Source organism: Ascaphus truei, chromosome 8 (assembly GCF_040206685.1).
Source record: "Ascaphus truei isolate aAscTru1 chromosome 8, aAscTru1.hap1, whole genome shotgun sequence".
Classification (NCBI taxonomy): Eukaryota; Metazoa; Chordata; class Amphibia; order Anura; family Ascaphidae; genus Ascaphus; species Ascaphus truei.
In genome coordinates, this window is record NC_134490.1 from 74,108,252 (window position 1) to 74,117,746 (window position 9,495).

At 61.7% G+C, this 9,495-nt stretch overlaps 1 protein-coding gene across 1 annotated transcript in view; it reads right to left on the bottom strand.

The window, feature by feature from the left end:
* Positions 1-9,187, bottom strand: part of NOP2 (NOP2 nucleolar protein) — a 37,327-nt gene extending 28,140 nt beyond the window's left edge. Inside the window, 1 exon segment of the mRNA XM_075612688.1 lies at positions 9,002-9,187. The gene's annotated coding sequence lies outside the window, so the exon portion shown is untranslated.
* Positions 9,188-9,495: the final 308 nt, after the last annotated feature.

Here is a 9,495-nt window from a genome sequence, read left to right on the forward strand (position 1 = left end):
AGAAACGGGGGGGTAGAGAGAAACGGGGGGGTAGAGAGAAACGGGGGGTGAGAGAGAAACGGGGGGGGTGAGAGAGAAACGGGGGGGTGAGAGAGAAACGGGGGGTGAGAGAGAAACGGGGGGGTGAGAGAGAAACGGGGGGGTGAGAGAGAAACGGGGGGGTGAGAGAGAAACGGGGGGGGTGAGAGAGAAACGGGGGGGTGAGAGAGAAACGGGGGGGTGAGAGAGAAACGGGGGGGTGAGAGAGAAACGGGGGGGTGAGAGAGAAACGGGGGGGTGAGAGAGAAACGGGGGGGATGAGAGAGAAACTGACGGGGGGGATGAGAGAGAAACTGACGGGGGGGATGAGAGAGAAACTGACGGGGGGATGAGAGAAACGGGGGGGACGAGAAAGAAACGGGGGGGACGAGAAAGAAACAGAGGGGGGGACGAGAGAGAAACAAAGGGGGGGACGAGAGAGAAACGGAGGGGGGGACGAGAGAGAAACGGAGGGGGGGACGAGAGAGAAACGGGGACGAGAGAGAAACGGGGGGGACGAGAAAGAAACGGGGGGACGAGAAAGAAACGGGGGGGACGAGAAAGAAACGGGGGGGGGACGAGAAAGAAACGGGGGGGACGAGAAAGAAACGGGGGGGACGAGAAAGAAACGGGGGGGGGACGAGAAAGAAACGGGGGGGGGGACGAGAGAGAAACGGGAGGGGAGAGAAACGGGAGGGGAGAGAAACGGGAGGGGAGAGAAACGGGAGGGGAGAGAAACGGGAGGGGAGAGAGAGAAACGGGAGGGGAGAGAAACGGGAGGGGAGAGAGAGAAGGGGGAGGTAGAGAGAGAAACGGGGGGGTAGAGAGAAACGGGGGGGGTAGAGAGAAACGGGGGGGTAGAGAGAAACGGGGGGTAGAGAGAAACGGGGGAGGTAGAGAGAAACGGGGGGGGTAGAGAGAAACGGGGGGGGGGAGAGAGAAACGGGGGGGTGAGAGAGAAACGGGGGGGTGAGAGAGAAACGGGGGGGTGAGAGAGAAACGGGGGGGTGAGAGAGAAACGGGGGGGTGAGAGAGAAACGGGGGGGTGAGAGAGAAACGGGGGGGTGAGAGAGAAACGGGGGGGTGAGAGAGAAACGGGGGGGTGAGAGAGAAACGGGGGGGGTGAGAGAGAAACGGGGGGGTGAGAGAGAAACGGGGGGGTGAGAGAGAAACGGGGGGGTGAGAGAGAAACGGGGGGGTGAGAGAGAAACGGGGGGAGAGAGAGAAACTGACGGGGGGGATGAGAGAGAAACTGACGGGGGGGGATGAGAGAGAAACTGACGGGGGGATGAGAGAGAAACGGGGGGGTGAGAGAGAAACGGGGGGGTGAGAGAGAAACGGGGGGGTGAGAGAGAAACGGGGGGGTGAGAGAGAAACGGGGGGGTGAGAGAGAAACGGGGGGGGTGAGAGAGAAACGGGGGGTGAGAGAGAAACGGGGGGTGAGAGAGAACGGGGGGGTGAGAGAGAAACGGGGGGGGTGAGAGAAACGGGGGGGGGGGGAGAAACGGGGGGGGGTGAGAGAAACGGTGGGGGGTTGAGAGAGAAACGGGGGGGGTGAGAGAGAAACGGGGGGGTGAGAGAGAAACGGGGGGTGAGAGAGAAACGGGGGGTGAGAGAGAAACGGGGGGTGAGAGAGAAACGGGGGGGTGAGAGAGAAACGGGGGGGTGAGAGAGAAACGGGGGGTGAGAGAGAAACGGGGGGTGAGAGAGAAACGGGGGGTGAGAGAGAAACGGGGGGTGAGAGAGAACGGGGGGTGAGAGAGAAACGGGGGGTGAGAGAACGGGGGGAGAGAGAAACGGGGGGGAGAGAGAAACGGGGGGGGTGAGAGAGAAACGGGGGGGTGAGAGAGAAACGGGGGGGTGAGAGAAACGGGGGGGGGGAGAAACGGGGGGGGTGAGAGAAACGGTGGGGGGTGAGAGAGAAACGGGGGGGTGAGAGAGAAACGGGGGGGGTGAGAGAGAAACGGGGGGGGTGAGAGAGAAACGGGGGGGGGGTGAGAGAGAAACGGGGGGGTGAGAGAAACGGGGGGGGGGGGGAGAGAGAAACGGGGGGATGAGAGAGAAACGGGGGGGGGGATGAGAGAGAAACGGGGGGGGATGAGAGAGAAACGGGGGGGGGATGAGAGAGAAACGGGGGGGGATGAGAGAGAAACGGGGGGGGGATGAGAGAGAAACGGGGGGGGATGAGAGAGAAACGGTGGGGGGGATGAGAGAGAAACGGTGGGGGGGATGAGAGAGAAACGGTGGGGGGGGATGAGAGAGAAACGGTGGGGGGGGATGAGAGAGAAACGGTGGGGGGGGATGAGAGAGAAACGGTGGGGGGGGATGAGAGAGAAACTGACGGGGGGGATGAGAGAGAAACTGACGGGGGGATGAGAGAGAAACGGGGGGGACGAGAAAGAAACGGGGGGACGAGAAAGAAACGGAGGGGGGGGACGAGAAAGAAACGGAGGGGGGGACGAGAGAGAAACGGAGGGGGGGACGAGAGAGAAACGGGGACGAGAGAGAAACGGGGGGGACGAGAAAGAAACGGGGGGGGACGAGAAAGAAACGGGGGGGGGGACGAGAAAGAAACGGGGGGGGGACGAGAAAGAAACGGGGGGGGACGAGAAAGAAACGGGGGGGGGACGAGAGAGAAACGGGAGGGGAGAGAAACGGGAGGGGAGAGAAACGGGAGGGGAGAGAAACGGGAGGGGAGAGAAACGGGAGGGGAGAGAAACGGGAGGGGAGAGAAACGGGAGGGGAGAGAAACGGGAGGGGAGAGAAACGGGAGGGGAGAGAGAGAAGGGGGAGGTAGAGAGAAACGGGGGGGGTAGAGAGAAACGGGGGGGTAGAGAGAAACGGGGGGGGTAGAGAGAAACGGGGGGGTAGAGAGAAACGGGGGGTAGAGAGAAACGGGGGGAGGTAGAGAGAAACGGGGGGGGTAGAGAGAAACGGGGGGGGGGTAGAGAGAAACGGGGGGGGGGTAGAGAGAAACGGGGGGGGGTAGAGAGAAACGGGGGGGGGTAGAGAGAAACGGGGGGGGGGGGGTAGAGAGAAACGGGGGGGGGGGGTAGAGAGAAACGGGGGGGGGTAGAGAGAAACGGGGGGGGGGGGTAGAGAGAAACGGGGGGGGGGGTAGAGAGAAACGGGGGGGGGGTAGAGAGAAACGGGGGGGGGGGGTAGAGAGAAACGGGGGGGGGGGGGTAGAGAGAAACGGGGGGGTAGAGAGAAACGGGGGGTAGAGAAACGGGGGGGTAGAGAGAAACGGAGGGGGGGACGAGAGAGAAACGGAGGGGGGGACGAGAGAGAAACGGAGGGGGGGACGAGAGAGAAACGGAGGGGGGGACGAGAGAGAAACGGAGGGGGGGACGAGAGAGAAACGGAGGGGGGGACGAGAGAGAAACGGAGGGGGGGACGAGAGAGAAACGGAGGGGGGGACGAGAGAGAAACGGAGGGGGGGACGAGAGAGAAACGGAGGGGGGGACGAGAGAGAAACGGAGGGGGGGACGAGAGAGAAACGGAGGGGGGGGACGAGAGAGAAACGGAGGGGGGGACGAGAGAGAAACGGAGGGGGGGACGAGAGAGAAACGGAGGGGGGGACGAGAGAGAAACGGAGGGGGGGACGAGAGAGAAACGGAGGGGGGGACGAGAGAGAAACGGAGGGGGGGACGAGAGAGAAACGGAGGGGGGGGACGAGAGAAACGGAGGGGGGGACGAGAGAGAAACGGAGGGGGGGACGAGAGAGAAACGGAGGGGGGGACGAGAGAGAAACGGAGGGGGGGACGAGAGAGAAACGGGGACGAGAGAGAAACGGGGGGGACGAGAAAGAAACGGGGGGGACGAGAAAGAAACGGAGGGGGGACGAGAGAGAAACGGAGGGGGGGACGAGAGAGAAACGGAGGGGGGGACGAGAGAGAAACGGAGGGGGGGACGAGAGAGAAACGGAGGGGGGGACGAGAGAGAAACGGAGGGGGGGACGAGAGAGAAACGGGGACGAGAAAGAAACGGGGGGGACGAGAAAGAAACGGGGGGGGACGAGAAAGAAACGGGGGGGGGACGAGAAAGAAACGGGGGGGACGAGAAAGAAACGGGGGGGGACGAGAAAGAAACGGGGGGGGGACGAGAGAGAAACGGGAGGGGAGAGAAACGGGAGGGGAGAGAAACGGGAGGGGAGAGAAACGGGAGGGGAGAGAGAGAAACGGGAGGGGAGAGAGAGAAACGGGAGGGGAGAGAGAGAAACGGAGGGGAGAGAGAGAAGGGGGAGGAGAGAGAGAAACGGGGGGGTAGAGAGAAACGGGGGGGTAGAGAGAAACGGGGGGGTAGAGAGAAACGGGGGAGGTAGAGAGAAACGGGGGGGTAGAGAGAAACGGGGGGGTGAGAGAGAAACGGGGGGGTGAGAGAGAAACGGGGGGGGTGAGAGAGAAACGGGGGGGTGAGAGAGAAACGGGGGGGTGAGAGAGAAACGGGGGGGTGAGAGAGAAACGGGGGGGTGAGAGAGAAACGGGGGGGTGAGAGAGAAACGGGGGGTGAGAGAGAAACGGGGGGGATGAGAGAGAAACTGACGGGGGGGATGAGAGAGAAACTGACGGGGGGATGAGAGAGAAACGGGGGGGACGAGAAAGAAACGGGGGGGACGAGAAAGAAACAGAGGGGGGGACGAGAGAGAAACGGAGGGGGGGACGAGAGAGAAACGGGGACGAGAGAGAAACGGGGGGGACGAGAAAGAAACGGGGGGGACGAGAAAGAAACGGGGGGGGGACGAGAAAGAAACGGGGGGGACGAGAAATAAACGGGGGGGGACGAGAGAGAAACGGGGGGGGGGACGAGAGAGAAACGGGAGGGGAGAGAAACGGGAGGGGAGAGAAACGGGAGGGGAGAGAAACGGGAGGGGAGAGAAACGGGAGGGGAGAGAAACGGGAGGGGAGAGAAACGGGAGGGGAGAGAAACGGGAGGGGAGAGAAACGGGAGGGGAGAGAAACGGGAGGGGAGAGAAACGGGAGGGGAGAGAGAGAAACGGGAGGGGAGAGAGAGAAACGGGAGGGGAGAGAGAGAAACGGGAGGGGAGAGAGAGAAGGGGGAGGTAGAGAGAGAAGGGGGAGGTAGAGAGAGAAACGGGGGGGTAGAGAGAAACGGGGGGGTAGAGAGAAACGGGGGGGTAGAGAGAAACGGGGGGTAGAGAGAAACGGGGGGTAGAGAGAAACGGGGGAGGTAGAGAGAAACGGGGGGGTGAGAGAGAAACGGGGGGGTGAGAGAGAAACGGGGGGGTGAGAGAGAAACGGGGGGGTGAGAGAAACGGGGGGGTGAGAGAGAAACGGGGGGGTGAGAGAGAAACGGGGGGGGTGAGAGAGAAACGGGGGGGTGAGAGAGAAACGGGGGGGGTGAGAGAGAAACGGGGGGTGAGAGAGAAACGGGGGGGTGAGAGAGAAACGGGGGGGTGAGAGAGAAACGGGGGGGTGAGAGAGAAACGGGGGGGTGAGAGAGAAACGGGGGGGTGAGAGAGAAACGGGGGGAGAGAGAGAAACGGGGGAGAGAGAGAAACGGGGGGGATGAGAGAGAAACTGACGGGGGGGATGAGAGAGAAACTGACGGGGGGATGAGAGAGAAACTGGGGGGATGAGAGAGAAACAGGGGGGTGAGAGAGAAACGGGGGGGGGGGTGAGAGAGAAACGGGGGGTGAGAGAGAAACGGGGGGGTGAGAGAGAAACGGGGGGTGAGAGAGAAACGGGGGGTGAGAGAGAAACGGGGGGTGAGAGAGAAACGGGGGGGTGAGAGAGAAACGGGGGGGGAGAGAGAAACGGGGGGGTGAGAGAGAAACGGGGGGGTGAGAGAAACGGGGGGGGGGGGAGAAACGGGGGGGGTGAGAGAAACGGTGGGGGGTTGAGAGAGAAACGGGGGGGGTGAGAGAGAAACGGGGGGGTGAGAGAGAAACGGGGGGGTGAGAGAGAAACGGGGGGGTGAGAGAGAAACGGGGGGGGGGGGTGAGAGAAACGGGGGGAGAGAGAAACGGGGGGAGAGAGAAACGGGGGGATGAGAGAGAAACGGGGGGGGGATGAGAGAGAAACGGGGGGGGATGAGAGAGAAACGGGGGGGGGATGAGAGAGAAACGGGGGGGGGATGAGAGAGAAACGGGGGGGGATGAGAGAGAAACGGGGGGGGGATGAGAGAGAAACGGGGGGGGATGAGAGAGAAACGGTGGGGGGGATGAGAGAGAAACGGTGGGGGGATGAGAGAGAAACGGTGGGGGGGATGAGAGAGAAACGGTGGGGGGGGATGAGAGAGAAACGGTGGGGGGGGATGAGAGAGAAACGGTGGGGGGGGATGAGAGAGAAACTGACGGGGGGGATGAGAGAGAAACTGACGGGGGGGATGAGAGAGAAACTGACGGGGGGATGAGAGAGAAACGGAGGGGGGGACGAGAAAGAAACGGAGGGGGGGACGAGAAAGAAACGGAGGGGGGGACGAGAGAGAAACGGAGGGGGGGACGAGAGAGAAACGGAGGGGGGGACGAGAGAGAAACGGGGGGGGACGAGAAAGAAACGGGGGGGGGACGAGAAAGAAACGGGGGGGGACGAGAAAGAAACGGGGGGGGACGAGAAAGAAACGGGGGGGGGGACGAGAGAGAAACGGGAGGGGAGAGAAACGGGAGGGGAGAGAAACGGGAGGGGAGAGAAACGGGAGGGGAGAGAAACGGGAGGGGAGAGAAACGGGAGGGGAGAGAAACGGGAGGGGAGAGAAACGGGAGGGGAGAGAAACGGGAGGGGAGAGAAACGGGAGGGGAGAGAAACGGGAGGGGAGAGAAACGGGAGGGGAGAGAGAGAAGGGGGAGGTAGAGAGAGAAACGGGGGGGTAGAGAGAAACGGGGGGGTAGAGAGAAACGGGGGGTAGAGAGAAACGGGGGAGGTAGAGAGAAACGGGGGGGTAGAGAGAAACGGGGGGGTGAGAGAGAAACGGGGGGGTGAGAGAAACGGGGGGGTGAGAGAAACGGGGGGGTGAGAGAGAAACGGGGGGGTGAGAGAGAAACTGACGGGGGGGATGAGAGAGAAACTGACGGGGGGATGAGAGAGAAACTGGGGGGATGAGAGAGAAACAGGGGGGTGAGAGAGAAACGGGGGGGGGGGTGAGAGAGAAACGGGGGGGGGGTGAGAGAGAAACGGGGGGGGTGAGAGAGAAACGGGGGGGTGAGAGAGAAACGGGGGGGTGAGAGAGAAACGGGGGGTGAGAGAGAAACGGGGGGGTGAGAGAAACGGGGGGGGGGTGAGAGAAACGGGGGGGGGGTGAGAGAAACGGGGGGGTGGTGAGAGAGGAACGGGGGGGGTGGTGAGAGAGAAACGGGGGGGTGGTGAGAGAGAAACGGGGGGGGTGGTGAGAAACGGGGGGGTGAGAGAGAAACGGGGGGGTGAGAGAGAAACGGGGGGTGAGAGAGAAACGGGGGGTGAGAGAGAAACGGGGGGGTGAGAGAGAAACGGGGGGGAGAGAGAGAAACGGGGGGGAGAGAGAGAAACGGGGGGGAGAGAGAGAAACGGGGGGGGTGAGAGAGAAACGGGGGGGTGAGAGAAACGGGGGGGGGGGAGAAACGGGGGGGGTGAGAGAAACGGTGGGGGGTTGAGAGAGAAACGGGGGGGTGAGAGAGAAACGGGGGGGGTGAGAGAGAAACGGGGGGGTGAGAGAGAAACGGGGGGGTGAGAGAGAAACGGGGGGGGTGAGAGAGAAACGGGGGGGTGAGAGAGAAACGGGGGGGTGAGAGAGAAACGGGGGGGTGAGAGAGAAACGGGGGGGTGAGAGAGAAACGGGGGGGGGTGAGAGAGAAACGGGGGGGTGAGAGAAACGGGGGGGTGAGAGAAACGGGGGTGAGAGAAACGGGGGGAGAGAGAAACGGGGGGGGGGATGAGAGAGAAACGGGGGGGGGATGAGAGAAACGGGGGGGGGATGAGAGAGAAACGGGGGGGGATGAGAGAGAAACGGGGGGGAGATGAGAGAGAAACGGTGGGGGGGATGAGAGAGAAACGGTGGGGGGGGATGAGAGAGAAACGGTGGGGGGGGATGAGAGAGAAACGGTGGGGGGGGATGAGAGAGAAACGGTGGGGGGGGATGAGAGAGAAACGGTGGGGGGGGATGAGAGAGAAACGGGGGGGGTGAGAGAGAAACGGGGGGGTGAGAGAGAAACGGGGGGGTGAGAGAGAAACGGGGGGGTGAGAGAAAAACGGGGGGGTGAGAGAGAAACGGGGGGGGGGGGATGAGAGAGAAACGGGGGGGGGATGAGAGAGAAACGGGGGGGTGAGGGAAACGGGGGGGATGAGAGGGAAACGGGGGGGATGAGAGGGAAACGGGGGGGATGAGAGGGAAACGGGGGGGATGAGAGGGAAACGGGGGGGATGAGAGGGAAACGGGGGGGGATGAGAGAGAAACGGGGGGGATGAGAGAGAAACGGGGGGGATGAGAGAGAAACGGGGGGGATGAGAGAGAAACGGGGGGGATGAGAGAGAAACGGGGGGGATGAGAGAGAAACGGGGGGGATGAGAGAGAAACGGGGGGGATGAGAGAGAAACGGGGGGGATGAGAGAGAAACGGGGGGGATGAGAGAGAAACGGGGGGGATGAGAGAGAAACGGGGGGGATGAGAGAGAAACGGGGGGGTAGAGAGAAACGGGGGGGGTAGAGAGAAACGGGGGGGGTAGAGAGAAACGGGGGGGTGAGAGAGAAACGGGGGGTGGTAGAGAGAAACGGGGGGGTGAGAGAGAAACGGGGGGTGAGAGAGAAACGGGGGGTGAGAGAGAAACGGGGGGTGAGAGAGAAACGGGGGTGAGAGAGAAACGGGGGGTGAGAGAGAAACGGGGGGGTGAGAGAGAAACGGGGGGGGGGGTGAGAGAGAAACGGGGGGCAGGGGGGGTGAGAGAAACGGGGGAGACGAGAGAAACGGGGGGGGGGTGAGAGAGAAACGGGGGGAGGGTGAGAGAGAAACGGGGGTCCAGCTCCTTATAATTGAGAGAGTTGGAGATTATTACCTACACACCGCGGTACCTGCTCGTGAGTTGCGTGTGATCGGGGGGTTTCTCTCTCTCGCTTGGTTCGGGGGTCTCTCTTTCGCTTGGTTCGGGGGGTCTCTGTCCTGTTTAGTGACTCTCTAGGTCTCCTCAATCTCTTGCACGTGTCCCCCTCACTACTTCCGCTCCGGCGCAGAATGATGACATCACAACCGCCCGCACCAAAACCATAGAGCAGAAAACAAGATAGAGCGACCCTAGCGGAGATACACGTGGGAGCCTGGAGCTGTAGTGTGCATAGATATATGACAACATGTATACATGCATTCTATATTATATCTATATACAGCATATAAATAAATACGTTATAATTTATCTATATACAACAGATACATGCATGATATGTGTGCAGTGCATAAATATATCATATTATCTATATGCAGCATTTAAATACATATCTAGACTATATACCTAGTATAGATAAATGATGTACTACGAGTTGTAGCACAGTATAT